The following is a 22,976-nucleotide window of genomic DNA, read 5'->3' as shown; positions in this document are numbered from 1 at the left end:
ACACATTCGCACCTTCCACAAACATTCTCACAAACTCACTCTCATTCGCTATGTACAACAATTTAAGATGTGCTTTCCATTCATTCACAAACATTCTCCACACATTCATTTTCTTACTTTCATACAGTGCATAATTCCTTCTGTTAAAAACCGCTTTTCTTGCAAAAGCCAAAATTATATTCATTACATTGTGATTTTTTTGTTTTGTTCCCACCCCCAACAACACCGACAATTCCCACCCCCTTTCATTCCAACACTCATTCTTACTGCATTTCCCCAACATTTCTCTTATTTTTCCCCAAAAATAAACCAATTCCCCACACGTAACAAACAAATGTATTAAATCCTCATCCGTACTTTCACATACACAACACTTTCTTTCATACCTCTCCTTATGGATCTGATGCAGGACGATGCAGGTGAAGATCCTCCTGTGCCTCAGTTTGAAATCTAGGTCAAATATTGCATGTGGTGTATGCGGAATGTTAATGTTCTTCCATATCATGTTGCTTGTTATGTCCGGGTATGTGTCTGTCCATTTTACTTCGGATGTGGGTTTCTGTATTCTATGTGTGATTGCGCACCTATACCAAATTTTTGTAGTGACATCTGTAATGTTGTGTTTCTTCTCCCCTAGGCACAGGGAGATCCCCCCCACATCGTCCTGCATCACTCCCTCCTTCTCTTTGATTAATTTTTCCCATTCGCTCGACAAAGACAATTTTACATTTGCAAACACTCTCTCAATCACATCCTTTCTGCACACACACCCTTTATTTTTTAAACCCCTCACCACCATTTGTAAATCAAAATCCCCCCCACAGTTCAGTAAATCCCTTATTCTAATATATCCCGCTTTCGACATAGCTTCACACTTAATTACCCTCTCCCCATTTTTAAAATACGGGCTCGAGAGGAAGGGCAGTCGTAGCACTGACCCTCTCGTTCCGCACTCTGGTACAGTCCAGGATGAAACCTGATACCACGCACTGAGTACTTCCTGGAAAAACCGTGGCAAGTGTTTAAATGAATCCGGGTTATTGATCTGGTACAGGTTGTCCTCGTTGTAGAGTCCAAAACTGCACAGATATTGTTTGAAGTGGTTTTTCCAAACTACGTTCCGGTTCTGGTCCATAAATTTGCCTATCAATTTGACTCTTAGTGCTACTTTTTTTGTAAGTAAATCAATCAAAGCTAGCCCCCCCTGATCTTTAGCCCCTATTATTGTTTTGTGAGCTAGACTCGCTGCTTTGTTTTTCCAAATAAAGTCCCTAATGGTCTTTGAAATCTCCTTAAAGGCCCAGTCCGGAAGCGTACAAGTACTCAGCGCATGATTCACTTTGGACAACACGAGAGCATTTGTTACGGCTACCCTTCCTCTCAACAATAGACCCCTCGCTTTCCACAAATTCAATGTTTTTTTAATTTTACCCACCACCTCTTTCCATGTTACATCATCACATTCATTCTCATTTTTCCCCATATTCACTCCCAACACTTTTCTTCTCTCACACACCGTTTTAAATCCCCACTTATTAACTAGATTGGATTCCTTACCTAGTAACATAATTTCTGACTTATTTTCATTTACTTTTGCCCCAGATGCTCTTTCATAAGTTTGTACATGTTTTAATATCAATTCTATATCCTCCTCTCCTTTTACCATTATATTCACGTCATCTGCATACTGTATTATTTTTACGTTTTCCTTACCTATACCTTTTATGTTTACGTCTTCCGATATCAGTGCTGCCAGCGGCTCTGCTACCAAGCTGTACAACAGCGCTGACATCGGACATCCTTGTCTCACTGACCTTGATATTTTAAAAGAATCAGTTAGTTCCCCGTTACATTTTATCTTGCTTTCCGCTCCTGTATACAACATATTTATCCATTCTCTCATTCTCTCCCCGAATCCAAACTTCTCTAACACCTTCCCCATGAACCCGTGATCTACTCTGTCAAAAGCTTTATTTAAATCAATCCCTAGCCATATTCCCCCCTCCCCTTCCATATCCCTGACCGTCTGTTTTATTGAAATGATTGAGTCTGCTATGTCTCTGTTTGGTATACTGTATGATTGTGTTTGTTCTATGATTGTTCCTATTACCTCCCTGATTCTATTGGCTATTGTTTTCGCTATGATTTTGTAGTCTGTGTTGAGTAGGCTGATTGGTCTGTAGTTGTCCAGATTTTTATTGTCCCCCTTGTTTTTGTAAAAAATAGTAACCACCCCTTCCCCTAAACTTTTTGGTATATGTTTCACTTTTTCCATATATTTACTCAATTTGTTCACCAAGGGCACCAGCTGCTCTTTGAAAGCTTGGTAGAATTCCGCAGTTAGGCCATCGCTCCCGGGACTTTTGTTTTTGTTTAACCCCTCTAAAGCACTTCTGATTTCTCCCTCTGTAAACTCACAATCACACCACATTTTATCGTCCTCGCTTAGTTTTTTCTTTAAGGCACCCAAAGCTCTGTTCACACTCACGCTATCACACTCCTGTCTCGAAAACAGGCTTTCATAATAGCCCTTTACTATTTCTAAAATTCCCTTTTTATCTGTCACACTTTTACCTGCTTCATTTAATAATTCGTTTATTTCTGTTCTTTTTTGTTTTTGTTTTTCCAGACCTAAAAAAAAGGCTGTACTCCTCTCCCCCTCATACATATATTGTATTTTACTCCTAATGGCTGCACCCCTACTCTTTTTAAGTTCAATCACTCCCAACTGTTCTTTTAAATGTATGTATTTTTCGACATCTACATTATCTACACTGTCAAGCGATGCTATTTCCTCACTTAGTTGTTTTCTCAAATTCTCTTCCTTTCTATTTTCTCTCCACTTTTTCTCTTTACTATAATTGATACACTTTTTTTTAATTCTGACTTTTACACTATCCCACCACACATTCATATCTTCACTCTCATTCCACTCATATCCCACATCATTCAACAATCTTTCCATACTTTTCACAAACATTCCATCATCCAGCAAGCTTGCATTAAAGCACCATATCCCTCCTTTACGTACATTCGTTTCTTTTCTAAACGTGATTTCTATTCCAGCGTGATTGCTCCACATATTAGTTTTATATTCAACTTCTTTAATCCACCTCACTACCTCGCATGTCACCAAAGCATAATCTATTCTAGATTGTTTTAATCTATTCAGTACAATTTGTCTCCTGGAGAACACTCTCTCCCATGGATGTAGCAATCTCCAAATATCAATGCATTGTTTCGTTATCATTATATCTTTAAGTGTCCCCCTGCTCACATCCCCCTTAAACACATTATTTTTTGACACATCGGTGGGTGTCATCGCCACATTAAAGTCACCGATTATTATACAATTCCTTTCCCACCATTTGCTTATTGCAATGAAGAATGTTTTCCTTTCTTTTTCTCCATTCGGTGCATATATATTTATGATTCTTATATTTTTCGTTTCATACACACAGTCTATTACTATTATTCTTCCTTCTTTGTCTCCATAAACCAAATTTACCCCTGTTACCCGACCCGTTTTGACTAAAACCGCCACTCCTCTCGCCCTCGACGTGCCATTGGAGCAGAAAATATGGCCCACAAAGTCTTTTTTTATGTCTTCCACCAGGGAATCATCCCACCTGGTCTCCTGCAGGCACAAAACGTCATTCTGCAAGGAGAGAATCGCATGTCTTTTTTCTTTGTTCCTTAGTCCATTCACGTTTATCGAAAATAAATTAAAGGCCATTATCATAAAAATAAAAACAAAAAAAACGGATTTACAGGGGTTATTGTCAGTCATTATTTGTCCTTACATTTCAATTTTTTCACCAACTTTTTTCGTTGTCCAAGACTTAGTCTTTTTTGCGCACTCGCCAGTTCACTCACATCCATTTCGCTGTCCGTTTCATTGGGACTGGTGCTTTTACCTGTATTATTTAGCGTGATTTTTCTCCCTCCCGCCTGTCCAACACCACTCTCAGGCATCTCCCTCCCCTCTGTGCTCATGCTTACCCCCGGGTCTTCTGCCACGTCCCTTCCGTCTCCTTTTTTCCCTCTCTCGCTCGTTTTTCGCTGCTTCTGCTGTCCTCCCTCTCCAGCCAGCTCCGGCGTCTCCAGCTCGCACTCTGACGCCCGTTCTCCTCCGCTCTCTCCGCTCTGCTCCATTTCTCCGTCACTGTTCTCGTCTTCTCTGATCTCCTTCCTGCTTGCTCCGATCACCTCCTTCTCCTCCGCCTCCTCCTCGTACACCTCCTCCGCCTCGTCTTCATCCTCGTACACCTCCTCCACCTCGTTCTTGCTTTCCTCTCCGTTCTCACACTCACATTCATTTTCTCTTTTTTTACAGTTTGTGCATTTTGTGCTGTTCGCGCTGCACTCACGCGCAAAGTGTCCCTGCACCCCACAGTTGTGGCACATAAATTCTGGACACTCTCTCAGGATGTGTCCCGGCTGGATGCACATCCTGCACACTTTTTGTTGTCTATCATGTATTACTCTAAAGTATTCGTTCCCCATCACAGTGTTAAACTTTGTGGAGTAAGGGAGTGACTGTACCTGGTCATTAAATCTGACCCGGACAAACCTCGTTCCGTCAGCTATCATTGTTCCAGGCCACATTCTGCGTTTTATTGGTGATGTCGGTTTCACTCCCCATCCCGTCAGCTTCCAAACTATTTCTTCATCTGTGATATACGCTGGCAGGTTTAAAAAAGACACCACCAGCTCATCATTATTTAGTTCTCTCGCCACGACTCTGGTCTCTCCGATTTTAAATCCATCCAGCAGCCTTTCCTTTCCTTTAATGTTGCTCACCGTCACCTCCAGTTTTTCAGGTCCCAGGGTTCTGCACGCCAGCAGGCCCCCACAGATCATTTTTATGTTGCTCATGACGTGATTTAGAGGAACTTTGTCTCCCACCATTTCAATGTTTAGTGTTAGTTTTCTCTCAAAAGACACTTTTGCTTCCTCTTTTTCTGCTCTCTCGCCACCTCTCCCATTCTCTGCATGCGGAGCAATCAGCCCGCCGCTCCTCTCTCTTCCTCTCTCTCCGTCATCCATTCCGTTCCCTGTTTCATTTGTCGTTTTCATCCGTCCTTTTTGTCCGTCGTTCTTCTCGTTGTCGTTTAATCCATTCCTTTGTTTCAGTGCCATGTTTGTTTGTTCACGTTGTTGTCCGTTCTCTTTTCCTTTTTCCATCTCTCCAGTCCGTGGTCCTGTCATCTTTGTGATCCGTCCGTGTGAGTTTGCTCGCGACATACGAGCAAACATTCACAAAAAACAAAAATTCTTCACAAAATTGTGGAAAAAAAACAGGAAAAAAAGGTGAAAAGAAAAACGATCCCCCTAACAGTCAGTGACTGCTGGGGGACATTCACTCATAATCTGAGGTATTTAAATAAATCCAAAGCGCATCCAAAAAACAAACAAATTAGTCCAGCTGTCCTGCTCAGTACTGACACGTCAGCTCTCCTTCAGCACCACACAAACTCTGACAGCAAAAGGGGCGTGTTCAGGGTGGTATGGCCGTAAGCCATTATTGTGTGCAGAAAGGGGCCTTTTAAAGATGTCATGCCCTTGATTCTGGCTGAATTTTTGGACATGTGAATATGTCTCTCTATGATAAAAAAAAAACATATGATCAAAAAAATGAAAAAGCTTACAGCACCTGGTATTCCCAGGCGGTCTCCCATCCAAGTACTAACCAGGCCCGACCCTGCTTAGCTTCCAATATCGGACGAATTCAGGGTGGTATGGCCGTAAGCCACTATTGTGTGCAGAAAGGGGCCTTTTAAAGATGTCATGCCCTTGATTCTGGCTGAATTTTTGGACATGTGAATATGTCTCTCTATGATAAAAAAAAAACATATGATCAAAAAAATGAAAAACCTTACAGCAGCTGATATTCCCAGGCGGTCTCCCATCCAAGTACTAACCAGGCCCGACCTTGCTTAGCATCTGAGATCGGACGAGATCGGGCGTGTTAAGGGTGGTATGGCCGTAAGCCATTATTGTGTGCAGAAAGGGGCCTTTTAAAGATGTCATGCCCTTGATTCTGGCTGAATTTTTGGACATGTGAATATGTCTCTATATGATAAAAAAAAAATATGATCAAAAAAATGAAAAAGCTTACAGCACCTGGTATTCCCAGGCGGTCTCCCATCCAAGTACTATCCAGGGCTGACCCTGCTTAGCTTCCGAGATCAGATGAGTTCAGGGTGGTATGGCCTTAAGCCATTATTGTGTGCAGAAAGGGGCCTTTTAAAGATGTCATGCACTTGATTCTGGCTGAATTTTTGGACATGTGAATATGTCTCTATATGATAAAAAAAAAACATATAATCAAAAAAATGAAATAGCTTACAGCATCTGGTATTCCACAGGCGGTCTCCCATCCAAGTACTAACCAGGCCCGACCCTGCATAGCTTCCGAGATCGGACGAGATCGGGCGTGTTCAGGGTGGTATGGCCGTAAGCCATTATTGTGTGCAGAAAGGGGCCTTTTAAAGATGTCATGCCCTTGATTCTGGCTGAATTTTTGGACATGTGAATATGTCTCTATATGATCAAAAAAAAACATATGATCAAAAAAAATGAAAAAGCTTACAGCACCTGGTATTCCCAGGCGGTCTCCCATCCAAGTACTAACCAGGCCCGACCTTGCTTAGCTTCCGAGATCGGACGAGTTCAGGGTGGTATGGCCTTAAGCCATTACTGTGTGCAGAAAGGGGCCTTTTAAAGATGTCATGCCCTTGATTCTGGCTGAATTTTTGGACATGTGAATATGTCTCTATATGATAAAAAACAACATATGATCAAAAAAAATGAAAAAGCTTACAGCACCTGGTATTCCCAGGCGGTCTCCCATTCAAGTACTAACCAGGCCCGACCCTGCTTAGCTTCCGAGATCGGATGAGTTCAGGGTGGTATGGCCGTAAGCCATTATTGTGTGCAGAAAGGTGCCTTTTAAAGATGTCATTCCCTTGATTCTGGCTGAATTTTTGGACATGTGAATATGTCTCCATATAATAAAAAAAAAAACATATGATCAAAAAAATGAAAAAGCTTACAGCACCTGGGATTCCCAGGCGGTCTCCCATCCAAGTACTAACCAGGCCCGACCTTGCTTAGCTTCCAAGATCTGACGAGTTCAGGGGGCTATGGCCATAAGCAATTATTGTGTGCAGAAAGGGGCCTTTTAAAGATGTCATGCCCTTGATTCTGGCTGAATTTTTGGACATGTCAATATGTCTCTATATGATAAAAAAAAAAACATATGATCAAAAAAATTAAAAAGCTTACAGCACCTGGTATTCCCAGGCGGTCTCCCATCCAAGTACTAACCAGGCCTGACCCTGCTTAGCTTCCGAGATCGGATGAGTTCAGGGTGGTATGGCCGTAAGCCATTATTGTGGGCAGAAAGGGGCCTTTTAAAGATGTCATGCCCTTGATTCTGGCTGAATTTTTGGACATGTGAATATGTCTCTATATGATAAAAAAAAAACATATGATCAAAAAAATGAAAAAGCTTACAGCACATGGTATTCCCAGGCGGTCTCTCATCCAAGTACTAACCAGGCCGGACCCTGCTTAGCTTCCGAGATCCGACGAGTTCAGGGTTGTATGGCCTTACGCCATTATTGTGTGCAGAAAGGGGCATTTTAAAGATGTCATGCCCTTGATTCTGGCTGAATTTTTGGACATGTGAATATGTCTCTATATGATAAAAAAAAACATGATCAAAAAAATGAAAAAGCTTACAGCACCTGGTATTCCCAGGCGGTCTCCCATCCAAGTACTAACCAGGCCCGACCCTGCTTAGCTTCCGAGATCTGACGAGATCGGGCGTGTTCAGGGTGGTATGGCCGTAAGCCATTATTGTGTGCAGAAAGGGGCCTTTTAAAGATGTCATGCCCTTGATTCTGGCTGAATTTTTGGACATGTGAATATGTCTCTCTATGATAAAAAAAAACATATGATCAAAAAAATGAAAAAGCTTACAGCACCTGGTATTCCCAGGCGGTCTCCCATCCAAGTACTAACCAGGCCCGACCCTGCCTAGCTTCTGAGATCGGACGAGTTCAGGGTGGTTTGGCCGTAAGCCATTACTGTGTGCAGAAAGGGGCCTTTTAAAGATGTCATGCCCTTGATTCTGGCTGAATTTTTGGACATGTGAATATGTCTTTCTATGATAAAAAAAAAACATATGATCAAAAAAAATGAAAAAGCTTACAGCACCTGGTATTCCCAGGCGGTCTCCCATCCAAATACTAACCAGGCCCAACCCTGCTTAGCTTCCGAGATCGGATGAGTTCAGGGTGGTAGGGCCTTAAGCCATTATTGTGTGCAGAAAGGGGCTTTTTAAAGATGTCATGCCCTTGATTCTGGCTGAATTTTTGGACATGTGAATATGTCTCTCTATGATAAAAAAAAAACATATGATCAAAAAAATTAGAAAGCTTACAGCACCTGGTATTCCCAGGCGGTCTCCCATCCAAGTACTAACCAGGCCCTACCCTGCTTAGCTTCCGAGATCGGATGAGATCGGGCGTGTTCAGGGTGGTATGGCCGTAAGCCATTATTGTGTGCAGACAGGGGCCTTTTAAAGATGTCATTCCCTTGATTCTGGCTGAATTTTTGGACATGTGAATATGTCTCTATATGATAAAAAAAAACATATGTTCAAAAAAATGAAAAAGCTTACAGCGCCTGGTATTCCCAGGCGGTCTCCCATCCAAGTACTAACCAGGCCCGACCCTGCTTAGCTTCCGAGATCAGACGAGTTCAGGGTGCTATTGCCGTAAGTCATTACTGTGTGCAGAAAGGGGCCTTTTAAAGATGTCATGCCCTCTGCCATAATGTGGGGCAGCACATGCTCCCCCACATTATTGATTCTGGCTGAATATTTGGACATGTGAATATGTCTCTATATGATAAAAAAAAAACATATGATCAAAAAAATGAAAAAGCTTACAGCAGCTGGTATTCCCAGGCGGTCTCCCATCCAAGTACTAACCAAGCCCTACCCTGCTTAGCTTCCGAGATCGGACGAGTTCAGGGTGCTATGGCCGTAAGCCATTATTGGGTGCAGAAAGGGGCCTTTTAAACATGTCATGCCCTCTGCCATAATGTGGGGCAGTAAATGCCCCCCCACATTATTGATTCTGGCTGAATTTTTGGACATGTGAATATGTCTCTATATGATAAAAAAAAAACATGATCAAAAAAATGAAAAAGCTTACAGCACCTGGTATTCCCAGGCGGTCTCCCATCCAACTACTAACCAGGCCCGACCCTGCTTAGCTTCCGAGATCGGACGAGATCGGGCGTGTTCAGGGTGGTATGGCCGTAAGCCATTATTCTGTGCAGAAAGGGGCCTTTTAAAGATGTCATGCCCTTGATTCTGGCTGAATTTTTGGACATGTGAATATGTCTCTATATGATAAAAAAAAACATATGTTCAAAAAAATGAAAAAGCTTACAGCGCCTGGTATTCCCAGGCGGTCTCCCATCCAAGTACTAACCAGGCCCGACCCTGCTTAGCTTCCGAGAGCTGACGAGTTCAGGGTGGTATGACCGTATGCCATTATTGTGTGCAGAAAGGGGCCTTTTAAAGATGTCATGCCCTTGATTCTGGCTGAATTTTTGGACATGTGAATATGTCTCTATATGATAAAAAAAAAAAATATGATCAAAAAAATGAAAAAGCTTACAGCACCTGGTATTCCCAGGCGGTCTCCCATCCAAGTACTAACCAGGCCCGACCCTGCTTAGCTTCCGAGATCGGACGAGATCGGGCGTGTTCAGGGTGGTATGGTCGTAAGCCATTATTGTGTGCAGAAAGGGGCCTTTTAAAGATGTCATAGCCCTTGATTCTGGCTGAATTTTTGGACATGTGAATAGGTCTCTATATGATAAAAAAAAAACATATGATCAAAAAAATGAAAAAGCTTACAGCGCCTGGTATTCCCAGGCGGTCTCCCATCCAAGTACTAACCAGGCCCGATCCTGCTTAGCTTCCGAGATCGGACGAGTTTTTTTGTTTTTTTTTATCTTTTATTATCAAAATTACAAAAACATTTAGAATTCTTTCACATCATTTACAACAAATGCTATTACAATACATACACCCTCTAAATTAAACCTCCCCTCTGACGCAAACGGCACCCTAAAAACAATAAAAACATAGCATCAGCAAAAAAAAACTCAAACCACCCCTGATACCCCCAACTCATGACAACTCTTCTGAGTCCCTCCCCCAAAGCAAACACCCCTCTGAAAACAAACCACAAAAACATACAAAAACCCCACAGTATTCTCAAAAAACCACTGAGAAAAAAAAAAACCCAAATCAAATCACCCATTTTCCCCATGACAAAAAAAGAAGCCCTCGTACCAAAAAAACCAAAAACAAAATAATTTAGACATCCCACATAATTCCCTCCTCATTTACTCTACACACATTCGCACCTTCCACAAACATTCTCACAAACTCACTCTCATTCGCTATGTACAGCAATTTAAGATGTGCTTTCCATTCATTCACAAACATTCTCCACACATTCATTTTCTTACTTTCATACAGTGCATAATTCCTCCTGTTAAAAACCGCTTTTCTTGCAAAAGCCAAAATTATATTCATTACATTGTGATTTTTTTGTTTTGTTCCCACCCCCAACAACACCGACAATTCCCACCCCCTTTCATTCCAACACTCATTCTTACTGCATTTCCCCAACATTTCTCTTATTTTTCCCCAAAAATAAACCAATTCCCCACACGTAACAAACAAATGTATTAAATCCTCATCCGTACTTTCACATACACAACACTTTCTTTCATACCTCTCCTTATGGATCTGATGCAGGACGATGCAGGTAAAGATCCTCCTGTGCCTCAGTTTGAAATCTAGGTCAAATATTGCATGTGGTGTATGCGGAATGTTAATGTTCTTCCATATCATGTTGCTTGTTATGTCCGGGTATGTGTCTGTCCATTTTACTTCGGATGTGGGTTTCTGTATTCTATGTGTGATTGCGCACCTATACCAAATTTTTGTAGTGTCATCTGTAATGTTGTGTTTCTTCTCCCCTAGGCACAGGGAGATCCCCCCCACATCGTCCTGCATCACTCCCTCCTTCTCTTTGATTAATTTTTCCCATTCGCTCGACAAAGACAATTTTACATTTGCAAACACTCTCTCAATCACATCCTTTCTGCACACACACCCTTTATTTTTTAAACCCCTCACCACCATTTGTAAATCAAAATCCCCCCCACAGTTCAGTAAATCCCTTATTCTAATATATCCCGCTTTCGACATAGCTTCACACTTAATTACCCTCTCCCCATTTTTAAAATACGGGCTCGAGAGGAAGGGCAGTCGTAGCACTGACCCTCTCGTTCCGCACTCTGGTACAGTCCAGGATGAAACCTGATACCACGCACTGAGTACTTCCTGGAAAAACCGTGGCAAGTGTTTAAATGAATCCGGGTTATTGATCTGGTACAGGTTGTCCTCGTTGTAGAGTCCAAAACTGCACAGATATTGTTTGAAGTGGTTTTTCCAAACTACGTTCCGGTTCTGGTCCATAAATTTGCCTATCAATTTGACTCTTAGTGCTACTTTTTTTGTAAGTAAATCAATCAAAGCTAGCCCCCCCTGATCTTTAGCCCCTATTATTGTTTTGTGAGCTATACTCGCTGCTTTGTTTTTCCAAATAAAGTCCCTAATGGTCTTTGAAATCTCCTTAAAGGCCCAGTCCGGAAGCGTACAAGTACTCAGCGCATGATTCACTTTGGACAACACGAGAGCATTTGTTACGGCTACCCTTCCTCTCAACAATAGACCCCTCGCTTTCCACAAATTCAATGTTTTTTTAATTTTACCCACCACCTCTTTCCATGTTACATCATCACATTCATTCTCATTTTTCCCCATATTCACTCCCAACACTTTTCTTCTCTCACACACCGTTTTAAATCCCCACTTATTAACTAGATTGGATTCCTTACCTAGTAACATAATTTCTGACTTATTTTCATTTACTTTTGCCCCAGATGCTCTTTCATAAGTTTGTACATGTTTTAATATCAATTCTATATCCTCCTCTCCTTTTACCATTATATTCACGTCATCTGCATACTGTATTATTTTTACGTTTTCCTTACCTATACCTTTTATGTTTACGTCTTCCGATATCAGTGCTGCCAGCGGCTCTGCTACCAAGCTGTACAACAGCGCTGACATCGGACATCCTTGTCTCACTGACCTTGATATTTTAAAAGAATCAGTTAGTTCCCCGTTACATTTTATCTTGCTTTCCGCTCCTGTATACAACATATTTATCCATTCTCTCATTCTCTCCCCGAATCCAAACTTCTCTAACACCTTCCCCATGAACCCGTGATCTACTCTGTCAAAAGCTTTATTTAAATCAATCCCTAGCCATATTCCCCCCTCCCCTTCCATATCCCTGACCATCTGTTTTATTGAAATGATTGAGTCTGCTATGTCTCTGTTTGGTATACTGTATGATTGTGTTTGTTCTATGATTGTTCCTATTACCTCCCTGATTCTATTGGCTATTGTTTTCGCTATGATTTTGTAGTCTGTGTTGAGTAGGCTGATTGGTCTGTAGTTGTCCAGATTTTTATTGTCCCCCTTGTTTTTGTAAAAAATAGTAACCACCCCTTCCCCTAAACTTTTTGGTATATGTTTCACTTTTTCCATATATTTACTCAATTTGTTCACCAAGGGCACCAGCTGCTCTTTGAAAGCTTGGTAGAATTCCGCAGTTAGGCCATCGCTCCCGGGACTTTTGTTTTTGTTTAACCCCTCTAAAGCACTTCTGATTTCTCCCTCTGTAAACTCACAATCACACCACATTTTATCGTCCTCGCTTAGTTTTTTCTTTAAGGCACCCAAAGCTCTGTTCACACTCACGCTATCACACTCCTGTCTCGAAAACAGGCTTTCATAATAGCCCTTTACTATTTCTAAAATTCCCTTTTTATCTGTCACACTTTTACCTGCTTCATTTAATAATTCGTTTATTTCTGTTCTTTTTTGTTTTTGTTTTTCCAGACCTAAACAAAAGGCTGTACTCCTCTCCCCCTCATACATATATTGTATTTTACTCCTAATGGCTGCACCCCTACTCTTTTTAAGTTCAATCACTCCCAACTGTTCTTTTAAATGTATGTATTTTTCGACATCTACATTATCTACACTGTCAAGCGATGCTATTTCCTCACTTAGTTGTTTTCTCAAATTCTCTTCCTTTCTATTTTCTCTCCACTTTTTCTCTTTACTATAATTGATACACTTTTTTTTAATTCTGACTTTTACACTATCCCACCACACATTCATATCTTCACTCTCATTCCACTCATATCCCACATCATTCAACAATCTTTCCATACTTTTCACAAACATTCCATCATCCAGCAAGCTTGCATTAAAGCACCATATCCCTCCTTTACGTACATTCGTTTCTTTTCTAAACGTGATTTCTATTCCAGCGTGATCGCTCCACATATTAGTTTTATATTCAACTTCTTTAATCCACCTCACTACCTCGCATGTCACCAAAGCATAATCTATTCTAGATTGTTTTAATCTATTCAGTACAATTTGTCTCCTGGAGAACACTCTCTCCCATGGATGTAGCAATCTCCAAATATCAATGCATTGTTTCGTTATCATTATATCTTTAAGTGTCCCCCTGCTCACATCCCCCTTAAACACATTATTTTTTGACACATCGGTGGGTGTCATCGCCACATTAAAGTCACCGATTATTATACAATTCCTTTCCCACCATTTGCTTATTGCAATGAAGAATGTTTTCCTTTCTTTTTCTCCATTCGGTGCATATATATTTATGATTCTTATATTTTTCGTTTCATACACACAGTCTATTACTATTATTCTTCCTTCTTTGTCTCCATAAACCAAATTTACCCCTGTTACCCGACCCGTTTTGACTAAAACCGCCACTCCTCTCGCCCTCGACGTGCCATTGGAGCAGAAAATATGGCCCACAAAGTCTTTTTTTATGTCTTCCACCAGGGAATCATCCCACCTGGTCTCCTGCAGGCACAAAACGTCATTCTGCAAGGAGAGAATCGCATGTCTTTTTTCTTTGTTCCTTAGTCCATTCACGTTTATCGAAAATAAATTAAAGGCCATTATCATAAAAATAAAAACAAAAAAAACGGATTTACAGGGGTTATTGTCAGTCATTATTTGTCCTTACATTTCAATTTTTTCACCAACTTTTTTCGTTGTCCAAGACTTAGTCTTTTTTGCGCACTCGCCAGTTCACTCACATCCATTTCGCTGTCCGTTTCATTGGGACTGGTGCTTTTACCTGTATTATTTAGCGTGATTTTTCTCCCTCCCGCCTGTCCAACACCACTCTCAGGCATCTCCCTCCCCTCTGTGCTCATGCTTACCCCCGGGTCTTCTGCCACGTCCCTTCCGTCTCCTTTTTTCCCTCTCTCGCTCGTTTTTCGCTGCTTCTGCTGTCCTCCCTCTCCAGCCAGCTCCGGCGTCTCCAGCTCGCACTCTGACGCCCGTTCTCCTCCGCTCTCTCCGCTCTGCTCCATTTCTCCGTCACTGTTCTCGTCTTCTCTGATCTCCTTCCTGCTTGCTCCGATCACCTCCTTCTCCTCCGCCTCCTCCTCGTACACCTCCTCCGCCTCGTCTTCATCCTCGTACACCTCCTCCACCTCGTTCTTGCTTTCCTCTCCGTTCTCACACTCACATTCATTTTCTCTTTTTTTACAGTTTGTGCATTTTGTGCTGTTCGCGCTGCACTCACGCGCAAAGTGTCCCTGCACCCCACAGTTGTGGCACATAAATTCTGGACACTCTCTCAGGATGTGTCCCGGCTGGATGCACATCCTGCACACTTTTTGTTGTCTATCATGTATTACTCTAAAGTATTCGTTCCCCATCACAGTGTTAAACTTTGTGGAGTAAGGGAGTGACTGTACCTGGTCATTAAATCTGACCCGGACAAACCTCGTTCCGTCAGCTATCATTGTTCCAGGCCACATTCTGCGTTTTATTGGTGATGTCGGTTTCACTCCCCATCCCGTCAGCTTCCAAACTATTTCTTCATCTGTGATATACGCTGGCAGGTTTAAAAAAGACACCACCAGCTCATCATTATTTAGTTCTCTCGCCACGACTCTGGTCTCTCCGATTTTAAATCCATCCAGCAGCCTTTCCTTTCCTTTAATGTTGCTCACCGTCACCTCCAGTTTTTCAGGTCCCAGGGTTCTGCACGCCAGCAGGCCCCCACAGATCATTTTTATGTTGCTCATGACGTGATTTAGAGGAACTTTGTCTCCCACCATTTCAATGTTTAGTGTTAGTTTTCTCTCAAAAGACACTTTTGCTTCCTCTTTTTCTGCTCTCTCGCCACCTCTCCCATTCTCTGCATGCGGAGCAATCAGCCCGCCGCTCCTCTCTCTTCCTCTCTCTCCGTCATCCATTCCGTTCCCTGTTTCATTTGTCGTTTTCATCCGTCCTTTTTGTCCGTCGTTCTTCTCGTTGTCGTTTAATCCATTCCTTTGTTTCAGTGCCATGTTTGTTTGTTCACGTTGTTGTCCGTTCTCTTTTCCTTTTTCCATCTCTCCAGTCCGTGGTCCTGTCATCTTTGTGATCCGTCCGTGTGAGTTTGCTCGCGACATACGAGCAAACATTCACAAAAAACAAAAATTCTTCACAAAATTGTGGAAAAAAAACAGGAAAAAAAGGTGAAAAGAAAAACGATCCCCCTAACAGTCAGTGACTGCTGGGGGACATTCACTCATAATCTGAGGTATTTAAATAAATCCAAAGCGCATCCAAAAAACAAACAAATTAGTCCAGCTGTCCTGCTCAGTACTGACACGTCAGCTCTCCTTCAGCACCACACAAACTCTGACAGCAAAAGGGGCGTGTTCAGGGTGGTATGGCCGTAAGCCATTATTGTGTGCAGAAAGGGGCCTTTTAAAGATGTCATGCCCTTGATTCTGGCTGAATTTTTGGACATGTGAATATGTCTCTCTATGATAAAAAAAAAACATATGATCAAAAAAATGAAAAAGCTTACAGCACCTGGTATTCCCAGGCGGTCTCCCATCCAAGTACTAACCAGGCCCGACCCTGCTTAGCTTCCAATATCGGACGAATTCAGGGTGGTATGGCCGTAAGCCACTATTGTGTGCAGAAAGGGGCCTTTTAAAGATGTCATGCCCTTGATTCTGGCTGAATTTTTGGACATGTGAATATGTCTCTCTATGATAAAAAAAAAACATATGATCAAAAAAATGAAAAACCTTACAGCAGCTGATATTCCCAGGCGGTCTCCCATCCAAGTACTAACCAGGCCCGACCTTGCTTAGCATCTGAGATCGGACGAGATCGGGCGTGTTAAGGGTGGTATGGCCGTAAGCCATTATTGTGTGCAGAAAGGGGCCTTTTAAAGATGTCATGCCCTTGATTCTGGCTGAATTTTTGGACATGTGAATATGTCTCTATATGATAAAAAAAAAATATGATCAAAAAAATGAAAAAGCTTACAGCACCTGGTATTCCCAGGCGGTCTCCCATCCAAGTACTATCCAGGGCTGACCCTGCTTAGCTTCCGAGATCAGATGAGTTCAGGGTGGTATGGCCTTAAGCCATTATTGTGTGCAGAAAGGGGCCTTTTAAAGATGTCATGCCCTTGATTCTGGCTGAATTTTTGGACATGTCAATATGTCTCTATATGATAAAAAAAAAAACATATGATCAAAAAAATTAAAAAGCTTACAGCACCTGGTATTCCCAGGCGGTCTCCCATCCAAGTACTAACCAGGCCTGACCCTGCTTAGCTTCCGAGATCGGATGAGTTCAGGGTTGTATGGCCTTACGCCATTATTGTGTGCAGAAAGGGGCATTTTAAAGATGTCATGCCCTTGATTCTGGCTGAATTTTTGGACATGTGAATATGTCTCTATATGATAAAAAAAAACATATGATCAAAAAAATGAAAAATTTTACAGCACCTGGTATTCCCAGGCGGTCTCCCATCCAAGTACTAACCAGGCCCTACCCTACTTAGCTTCCGAGATCGGACGAGTTCAGGGTGGTATGGCCGTAAGACATCATTGCGAGCAGAAAGGGGCCTTTTAAAGATGTCATGCCCTTGATTCTGGCTGAATTTTTGGACATGTGAATATGTCTCTATATGATAAAAAAAAACATATGATCAAAAAAATGAAAAAGCTTACAGCACCTGGTATTCGCAGGCGGCCTCCCATCCAAGTACTAACCAGGCCCTACCCTACTTAGCTTCCGAGATCGGACGAGTTCAGGGTGGTATGGCCGTAAGCCATCATTGTGTGCAGAAAGGGGCCTTTTAAAGATGTCATGCCCTTGATTCTGGTTTAATTTTTGGACATGTGAATATGTCTCTATATGACAAAAAAAAAAACATATGATCAAAAAAAATGAAAAAGCTTACAGCACATGGTATTCCCAGGCGGTCTCCCATCCAAGTACTAACCAGGCCCGACCCTGCTTAGCTTCCGAGATCTGACGAGTTCAGGGTTGTATGGCCGTAAGCCATTACTGTATGCAGAAAGGGGCCTTTTAAAGATGTCATGCCCTTGATTCTGGCTTAATTTTTGGACATGTGAATATGTCACTATATGATAAAAAAAAAACATATGATCAAAAAAATGAAAAAGCTTACAGCACCTGGTATTCCCATGCGGTCTCCCATCCAAGTACTAACCAGGCCCGACCCTGGTTAGCTTCCGAGATCGGACGAGATCGGGCGTGTTCAGGGTGATATGGCCGTAAGCCATTATTGTGTGCAGAAAGGGGCCTTTTAAAGATGTCATGCCCTTGATTCTGGCTGAATTTTTGGACATGTGAATATGTCTCTATATGATAAAAAAAAACATATGATCAAAAAAATGAAAAAGGTTACAGCACCTGGTATTCCCAGGCGGTCTCCCATCCAAGTACTAAACAGGCCCAACCCTGCTTAGCTTCCGAGATCAGACGAGTTCAGGATGGTATGGCCGTAAGCCAGTATTGTGTGCAGAAAGGGGCCTTTTAAAGATGTCATGCCCTTCATTCTGGCTGAATTTTTGGACATGTGAATATGTCTCTATATGATAAAAAAAAACATATAATCAAACAAAATTAAAAAGCTTACAGCACCTGGTATTCCCAGGCGGTCTCCCATCCAAGTACTAACCAGGCCCGACCCTGCTTATCTTCCGAGATCTGACGAGATCGGGCGTGTTCAGGGTGGTATGGCCGTAAGCCATTATTGTGAGCAGAAAGGGGCCTTTTAAAGATGTCATGCCCTTGATTCTGGCTGAATTTTTGGACATGTGAATATGTCTCTATATGATAAAAAAAAACATATGATCAAAAAAATGAAAAAGCTTACAGCACCTGGTATTCCCAGGCGGTCTCCCATCCAAGTACTAACCAGGCCCGACCATGCTTAGCTTCCGAGATCGGATGAGATCAGGGTGGTATGGCCGTAAGCCATTATTGTGTGCAGAAAGGGGCCTTTTAAAGATGTCATGCCCTTGATTCTGGCTGAATTTTTGGACATGTGAATATGTCTCTATATGATAAAAAAAAACATATGATCAAAAAAATGAAAAAGCTTACAGCACCTGGTATTCCCAGGCGGTCTCCCATCCAAGTACTAACCAGGCCCTACCCTACTTAGCTTCCGAGATCGGATGAGTTCAGGGTGGTAAGGCCGTAAGCCATTATTGTGTACAAAAAGGGGCATTTTAAAGATGTCATGCCCTTGATTCTGGTTGAATTTTTGGACATGTGAATATGTCTCTATATGATAAAAAAAAAACATATGATCAAAAAAAATGAAAAAGCTTACAGCACCTGGTATTCCCAGGCGGTCTCCCATCCAAGTACTAACCAGGCAAGACCCTGCTTAGCTTCCGAGATGGGACGAGATTGGGCGTGTTAAGGGTGGTATGGCCGTAAGCTGTTATTGTGTGCAGAAAGGGGCCTTTTAAAGATGTCATGCCCTTGATTCTGGCTGAATTTTTGGACATGTGAATATGTCTCTATATGATAAAAAAAAACATATGATCAAAAAAATGAAAAAGGTTACAGCACCTGGTATTCCCAGGCGGTCTCCCATCCAAGTACTAAACAGGCCCAACCCTGCTTAGCTTCCGAGATCAGACGAGTTCAGGGTGGTATGGCCGTAAGCCATTATTGTGTGCAGAAAGGGGCCTTTTAAAGATGTCATGCCCTTGATTCTGGCTGAATTTTTGGACATGTGAATATGTCTCTATATGATCAAAAAAATTTAAAAGCTTACAGCACCTTGTATTCCCAGGCGGTCTCCCATCCAAGTACTAAGCAGGCCCGACCCTGCATAGCTTCCGAGATCGGACGAGATCGGGTGTGTTCAGGGTGGTATGGCCGTAAGCCATTATTGTGTGCAGACAGGGGTCTTTTAAATATGTCATGCCCTTGATTCTGGCTGAATTTTTGGACATGTGAATATGTCTCTCTATGATAAAAAAAAACATATGATCAAAAAAATGAAAAAGCTTACAGCACCCGGTATTCCCAGGTGGTCTCCCATCCAAGTACTAACCAAGCCAGTCCCTGCTTAGCTTCCGAGATCAGGGGTGTTCAGGGTGGTATGGCCGTAAGCCATTATTGTGTGCAGAAAGGGGCCTTTTAAAGATGTCATGCCCTTGATTCTGGCTGAATTTTTGGACATGTGAATATGTCTCTATATGATAAAAAAAACATATGATCAAAAAAATGAAAAAGCTTACAGCACCTGGTTTTCCCAGGTGGTCTCCCATCCAAGTACTAACCAGGCCCGACCCTGCTTAGCTTCCGAGATCGGACGAGTTCAGGGTGGTATGGCCGTAAGTCATTATTGTGTGCAGAAAGGGGCATTTTAAAGATGTCATGCCCTTGATTCTGGTTGAATTTTTGGACATGTGAATATGTCTCTATATGATAAAAAAAAACCATATGATCAAAAAAAATGAAAAAGCTTACAGCACCTGGTATTCCCAGGCGGTCTCCCATCCAAGTACTAACCAGGCACGACCCTGCTTAGCTTCCGAGATGGGACGAGATCGGGCGTGTTAAGGGTGGTATGGCCGTAAGCCATTATTGTGTGCAGAAAGGGGCCTTTTAAAGATGTCATGCCCTTGATTCTGGCTGAATTTTTGGACATGTGAATATGTCTCTCTTTGATAAAAAAAAAACATATGATCAAAAAAATGAAACAGCTTACAGCATCTGGTATTCCACAGGCGGTCTCCCATCCAAGTACTAACCAGGCCCGACCCTGCTTAGCTTCCGAGATCGGACGATATCGGGCGTGTTCAGGGTGGTATGGCCGTAAGCCATTATTGTGTGCAGAAAGGGGCCTTTTAAAGATGTCATGCCCTTGATTCTGGCTGAATTTTTGGACATGTGAATGTGTCTCCATATGATCAAAAAAACATATGATCAAAAAAAATGAAAAAGCTTACAGCACCTGGTATTCCTAGGCGGTCTCCCATCCAAGTACTAACCAGGCCCGACCCTGCTTAGCTTCCGAGATCAGACGAGATCAGGCATGTTCAGGGTGGTATGGCCATAAGCCATTATTGTGTGCAGACAGGGGCCTTTTAAAGATGTCATGCCCTTGATTCTGGCTGAATTTTTGGACATGTGAATATGTCTCTCTATGATAAAAAAAAAACATATGATCAAAAAAATGAAAAATTTTACAGCACCTGGTATTCCCAGGCGGTCTCCCATCCAAGTACTAACCAGGCGCAGCTTCCGAGATCGGATGAGATCAGGGTGGTATGGCCGTAAGCCATTATCGTGTGCAGAAAGGGGCCTTTTAAAGATGTCATGCCCTTGATTCTGACTGAATTTTTGGACATGTGAATATGTCTCTCTATGATAAAAAAAAAACATATGATCAAAAAAATGAAAAAGCTTACAGCACCTGGTATTCCCAGGCGGTCTCCCATCCAAGTACTAACCAGGCCCGACCCTGCTTAGCTTCCGAGATCGGACGAGATCAGGCGTGTTCAGGGTGGTATGGCCGTAAGCTGTTATTGTGTGCAGAAAGGGGCCTTTTAAAGATGTCATGCCCTTGATTCTGGCTGAATTTTTGGACATGTGAATATGTCTCTATATGATCAAAAAAAACATATGATCAAAAAAAATGAAAAAGCTTACAGCACCTGGTATTCCCAGGCGGTCTCCCATCCAAATACTTACCAGGCTCGACCCTGGTTAGCTTCCGAGATCGGACGAGATCGGGCGTGTTCAGGGTGGTATGGCCGTAAGCCATTATTGTGTGCAGAAAGGCGCCTTTTAAAGATGTCATGCCCTTGATTCTGGCTGAATTTTTGGACATGTGAATATGTCTCTATATGATAAAAAAAAAACATATGATCAAAAAAATGAAAAAGGTTACAGCACCTGGTATTCCCAGGCGGTCTCCCATCCAAGTACTAACCAGGCCCGACCCTGCTTAGCTTCCGAGATCAGACGAGTTCAGGGTGGTATGGCCGTAAGCCATTATTCTGTGCAGAAAGGGGCCTTTTAAAGATTTCATGCCCTTGATTCTGGCTGAATTTTTGGACATGTGAATGTGTCTCTATATGATCAAAAAAAACATATGATCAAAAAAAATGAAAAAGCTTACAGCACCTGGTATTCCCAGGCGGTCTCCCATCCAAGTACTAAACAGGCCCGACCCTGGTTAGCTTCCGAGATCGGACGAGATCGGGCGTGTTCAGGGTGGTATGGCCGTAAGCCATTATTGTGTGCAGACATGGGCCTTTTAAAGATGTCATGCCCTTGATTCTGGCTGAATTTTTGGACATGTGAATATGTCTCTATATGATAAAAAAAAACATATGATGAAAAAAATGAAAAAGTTTACAGCACCTGGTATTCCCAGGCGGTCTCCCATCCAAGTACTAACCAGGCCAGACGCTGCTTAGCTTCCGAGATCGGGCGTGTTCAGGGTGGTATGGCCGTAAGCCATTATTGTGTGCAGAAAGGGGCCTTTTAAAGATGTCATGCCCTTGATTCTGGCTGAATTTTTGGACATGTGAATATGTCTCTATATGATAAAAAAAAACATATGATCAAAAAAATGAAAAAGCTTACAGCACCTGGTTTTCCCAGGCGGTCTCCCATCCAAGTACTAACCAGGCCCGACCCTGATTAGCTTCCGAGATCTGACGAGTTCAGGGTGGTATGGCCGTAAGCCATTATTGTGTACAGAAAGGTGCCTTTTAAAGATGTCATGCCCTTGATTCTGGTTGAATTTTTGGACAAGTGAATATGTCTCTATATGATCAAAAAAATGAAAAAGCTTACAGCACCTGGTATTCCCAGGCGGTCTCCCATCCAAGTACTAAGCAGGCCTGACCCTGCTTAGCTTCCGAGATCGGATGAGATCAGGGTGGTATGGCCGTAAGCCATTATTGTGTGCAGAAAGGGGCCTTTTAAAGATGTCATGCCCTTGATTCTGGCTGAATTTTTGGACATGTGAATATGTCTCTATATGATAAAAAAAAACATATGATCAAAAAAATGAAAAAGCTTACAGCACCTGGTATTCCCAGGCGGTCTCCCATCCAAGTACTAACCAGGCCCTACCCTACTTAGCTTCCGAGATCGGATGAGTTCAGGGTGGTAAGGCCGTAAGCCATTATTGTGTACAAAAAGGGGCATTTTAAAGATGTCATGCCCTTGATTCTGGTTGAATTTTTGGACATGTGAATATGTCTCTATATGATAAAAAAAAAACATATGATCAAAAAAAATGAAAAAGCTTACAGCACCTGGTATTCCCAGGCGGTCTCCCATCCAAGTACTAACCAGGCAAGACCCTGCTTAGCTTCCGAGATGGGACGAGATTGGGCGTGTTAAGGGTGGTATGGCCGTAAGCTGTTATTGTGTG

At 42.3% G+C, this 22,976-nt stretch overlaps 14 non-coding genes and 32 pseudogenes across 14 annotated transcripts; all 46 read right to left on the bottom strand.

The window, feature by feature from the left end:
• Positions 1-5,644: 5,644 nt before the first annotated feature.
• LOC132995052 (5S ribosomal RNA) lies at positions 5,645-5,753 on the bottom strand (annotated as a pseudogene).
• Positions 5,754-5,875: 122 nt separating this feature from the next.
• LOC132995028 (5S ribosomal RNA) lies at positions 5,876-5,994 on the bottom strand (annotated as a pseudogene).
• A 120-nt stretch (positions 5,995-6,114) lies between these two features.
• LOC132995202 (5S ribosomal RNA) lies at positions 6,115-6,223 on the bottom strand (annotated as a pseudogene).
• A 122-nt stretch (positions 6,224-6,345) lies between these two features.
• LOC132994937 (5S ribosomal RNA) lies at positions 6,346-6,465 on the bottom strand. The gene has a single exon (XR_009676949.1). It is a non-coding gene; the product is annotated as a 5S ribosomal RNA (ribosomal RNA).
• Positions 6,466-6,588: 123 nt separating this feature from the next.
• Positions 6,589-6,697, bottom strand: LOC132995117 (5S ribosomal RNA; annotated as a pseudogene).
• A 122-nt stretch (positions 6,698-6,819) lies between these two features.
• On the bottom strand, positions 6,820-6,928 carry LOC132994978 (5S ribosomal RNA; annotated as a pseudogene).
• A 123-nt stretch (positions 6,929-7,051) lies between these two features.
• On the bottom strand, positions 7,052-7,160 carry LOC132994684 (5S ribosomal RNA; annotated as a pseudogene).
• A 123-nt stretch (positions 7,161-7,283) lies between these two features.
• LOC132995002 (5S ribosomal RNA) lies at positions 7,284-7,392 on the bottom strand (annotated as a pseudogene).
• Positions 7,393-7,742: 350 nt separating this feature from the next.
• Positions 7,743-7,861, bottom strand: LOC132994934 (5S ribosomal RNA). Its single transcript, XR_009676946.1, has one exon. It is a non-coding gene; the product is annotated as a 5S ribosomal RNA (ribosomal RNA).
• A 121-nt stretch (positions 7,862-7,982) lies between these two features.
• On the bottom strand, positions 7,983-8,091 carry LOC132995150 (5S ribosomal RNA; annotated as a pseudogene).
• A 123-nt stretch (positions 8,092-8,214) lies between these two features.
• On the bottom strand, positions 8,215-8,323 carry LOC132995123 (5S ribosomal RNA; annotated as a pseudogene).
• A 122-nt stretch (positions 8,324-8,445) lies between these two features.
• On the bottom strand, positions 8,446-8,564 carry LOC132994674 (5S ribosomal RNA). The gene has a single exon (XR_009676723.1). It is a non-coding gene; the product is annotated as a 5S ribosomal RNA (ribosomal RNA).
• A 121-nt stretch (positions 8,565-8,685) lies between these two features.
• LOC132995192 (5S ribosomal RNA) lies at positions 8,686-8,794 on the bottom strand (annotated as a pseudogene).
• A 161-nt stretch (positions 8,795-8,955) lies between these two features.
• Positions 8,956-9,064, bottom strand: LOC132995152 (5S ribosomal RNA; annotated as a pseudogene).
• A 159-nt stretch (positions 9,065-9,223) lies between these two features.
• Positions 9,224-9,342, bottom strand: LOC132994728 (5S ribosomal RNA). Its single transcript, XR_009676749.1, has one exon. It is a non-coding gene; the product is annotated as a 5S ribosomal RNA (ribosomal RNA).
• Positions 9,343-9,463: 121 nt separating this feature from the next.
• Positions 9,464-9,572, bottom strand: LOC132995194 (5S ribosomal RNA; annotated as a pseudogene).
• Positions 9,573-9,694: 122 nt separating this feature from the next.
• Positions 9,695-9,813, bottom strand: LOC132994731 (5S ribosomal RNA). The gene has a single exon (XR_009676752.1). It is a non-coding gene; the product is annotated as a 5S ribosomal RNA (ribosomal RNA).
• A 6,277-nt stretch (positions 9,814-16,090) lies between these two features.
• Positions 16,091-16,199, bottom strand: LOC132995051 (5S ribosomal RNA; annotated as a pseudogene).
• A 122-nt stretch (positions 16,200-16,321) lies between these two features.
• Positions 16,322-16,440, bottom strand: LOC132995026 (5S ribosomal RNA; annotated as a pseudogene).
• Positions 16,441-16,560: 120 nt separating this feature from the next.
• Positions 16,561-16,669, bottom strand: LOC132995203 (5S ribosomal RNA; annotated as a pseudogene).
• Positions 16,670-16,792: 123 nt separating this feature from the next.
• On the bottom strand, positions 16,793-16,901 carry LOC132995156 (5S ribosomal RNA; annotated as a pseudogene).
• A 121-nt stretch (positions 16,902-17,022) lies between these two features.
• Positions 17,023-17,131, bottom strand: LOC132995046 (5S ribosomal RNA; annotated as a pseudogene).
• A 121-nt stretch (positions 17,132-17,252) lies between these two features.
• LOC132995071 (5S ribosomal RNA) lies at positions 17,253-17,361 on the bottom strand (annotated as a pseudogene).
• A 124-nt stretch (positions 17,362-17,485) lies between these two features.
• On the bottom strand, positions 17,486-17,594 carry LOC132995191 (5S ribosomal RNA; annotated as a pseudogene).
• Positions 17,595-17,716: 122 nt separating this feature from the next.
• LOC132994804 (5S ribosomal RNA) lies at positions 17,717-17,835 on the bottom strand. The gene has a single exon (XR_009676822.1). It is a non-coding gene; the product is annotated as a 5S ribosomal RNA (ribosomal RNA).
• A 121-nt stretch (positions 17,836-17,956) lies between these two features.
• Positions 17,957-18,065, bottom strand: LOC132995133 (5S ribosomal RNA; annotated as a pseudogene).
• Positions 18,066-18,187: 122 nt separating this feature from the next.
• Positions 18,188-18,306, bottom strand: LOC132995039 (5S ribosomal RNA). The gene has a single exon (XR_009676984.1). It is a non-coding gene; the product is annotated as a 5S ribosomal RNA (ribosomal RNA).
• A 121-nt stretch (positions 18,307-18,427) lies between these two features.
• Positions 18,428-18,536, bottom strand: LOC132995023 (5S ribosomal RNA; annotated as a pseudogene).
• A 121-nt stretch (positions 18,537-18,657) lies between these two features.
• Positions 18,658-18,766, bottom strand: LOC132995019 (5S ribosomal RNA; annotated as a pseudogene).
• Positions 18,767-18,889: 123 nt separating this feature from the next.
• Positions 18,890-19,008, bottom strand: LOC132995036 (5S ribosomal RNA; annotated as a pseudogene).
• Positions 19,009-19,129: 121 nt separating this feature from the next.
• Positions 19,130-19,238, bottom strand: LOC132995092 (5S ribosomal RNA; annotated as a pseudogene).
• A 104-nt stretch (positions 19,239-19,342) lies between these two features.
• LOC132994886 (5S ribosomal RNA) lies at positions 19,343-19,461 on the bottom strand. Its single transcript, XR_009676900.1, has one exon. It is a non-coding gene; the product is annotated as a 5S ribosomal RNA (ribosomal RNA).
• Positions 19,462-19,582: 121 nt separating this feature from the next.
• LOC132995106 (5S ribosomal RNA) lies at positions 19,583-19,691 on the bottom strand (annotated as a pseudogene).
• A 120-nt stretch (positions 19,692-19,811) lies between these two features.
• LOC132995011 (5S ribosomal RNA) lies at positions 19,812-19,920 on the bottom strand (annotated as a pseudogene).
• Positions 19,921-20,043: 123 nt separating this feature from the next.
• On the bottom strand, positions 20,044-20,162 carry LOC132994927 (5S ribosomal RNA). Its single transcript, XR_009676940.1, has one exon. It is a non-coding gene; the product is annotated as a 5S ribosomal RNA (ribosomal RNA).
• Positions 20,163-20,284: 122 nt separating this feature from the next.
• LOC132994948 (5S ribosomal RNA) lies at positions 20,285-20,404 on the bottom strand. Its single transcript, XR_009676960.1, has one exon. It is a non-coding gene; the product is annotated as a 5S ribosomal RNA (ribosomal RNA).
• Positions 20,405-20,525: 121 nt separating this feature from the next.
• On the bottom strand, positions 20,526-20,644 carry LOC132994852 (5S ribosomal RNA). The gene has a single exon (XR_009676868.1). It is a non-coding gene; the product is annotated as a 5S ribosomal RNA (ribosomal RNA).
• A 343-nt stretch (positions 20,645-20,987) lies between these two features.
• Positions 20,988-21,106, bottom strand: LOC132994710 (5S ribosomal RNA). Its single transcript, XR_009676731.1, has one exon. It is a non-coding gene; the product is annotated as a 5S ribosomal RNA (ribosomal RNA).
• Positions 21,107-21,228: 122 nt separating this feature from the next.
• On the bottom strand, positions 21,229-21,347 carry LOC132994895 (5S ribosomal RNA). The gene has a single exon (XR_009676909.1). It is a non-coding gene; the product is annotated as a 5S ribosomal RNA (ribosomal RNA).
• Positions 21,348-21,469: 122 nt separating this feature from the next.
• Positions 21,470-21,578, bottom strand: LOC132995067 (5S ribosomal RNA; annotated as a pseudogene).
• A 122-nt stretch (positions 21,579-21,700) lies between these two features.
• On the bottom strand, positions 21,701-21,819 carry LOC132994786 (5S ribosomal RNA). The gene has a single exon (XR_009676804.1). It is a non-coding gene; the product is annotated as a 5S ribosomal RNA (ribosomal RNA).
• A 121-nt stretch (positions 21,820-21,940) lies between these two features.
• On the bottom strand, positions 21,941-22,049 carry LOC132995090 (5S ribosomal RNA; annotated as a pseudogene).
• A 121-nt stretch (positions 22,050-22,170) lies between these two features.
• LOC132995086 (5S ribosomal RNA) lies at positions 22,171-22,279 on the bottom strand (annotated as a pseudogene).
• A 104-nt stretch (positions 22,280-22,383) lies between these two features.
• LOC132995087 (5S ribosomal RNA) lies at positions 22,384-22,492 on the bottom strand (annotated as a pseudogene).
• A 121-nt stretch (positions 22,493-22,613) lies between these two features.
• LOC132995018 (5S ribosomal RNA) lies at positions 22,614-22,722 on the bottom strand (annotated as a pseudogene).
• A 123-nt stretch (positions 22,723-22,845) lies between these two features.
• On the bottom strand, positions 22,846-22,964 carry LOC132995035 (5S ribosomal RNA; annotated as a pseudogene).
• Positions 22,965-22,976: the final 12 nt, after the last annotated feature.

Source organism: Labrus mixtus, chromosome 19, assembly GCF_963584025.1.
Source record: "Labrus mixtus chromosome 19, fLabMix1.1, whole genome shotgun sequence".
Lineage (NCBI taxonomy): Eukaryota > Metazoa > Chordata > Actinopteri > Labriformes > Labridae > Labrus > Labrus mixtus.
This window is presented reverse-complemented; position numbering and strand designations above follow the sequence as displayed.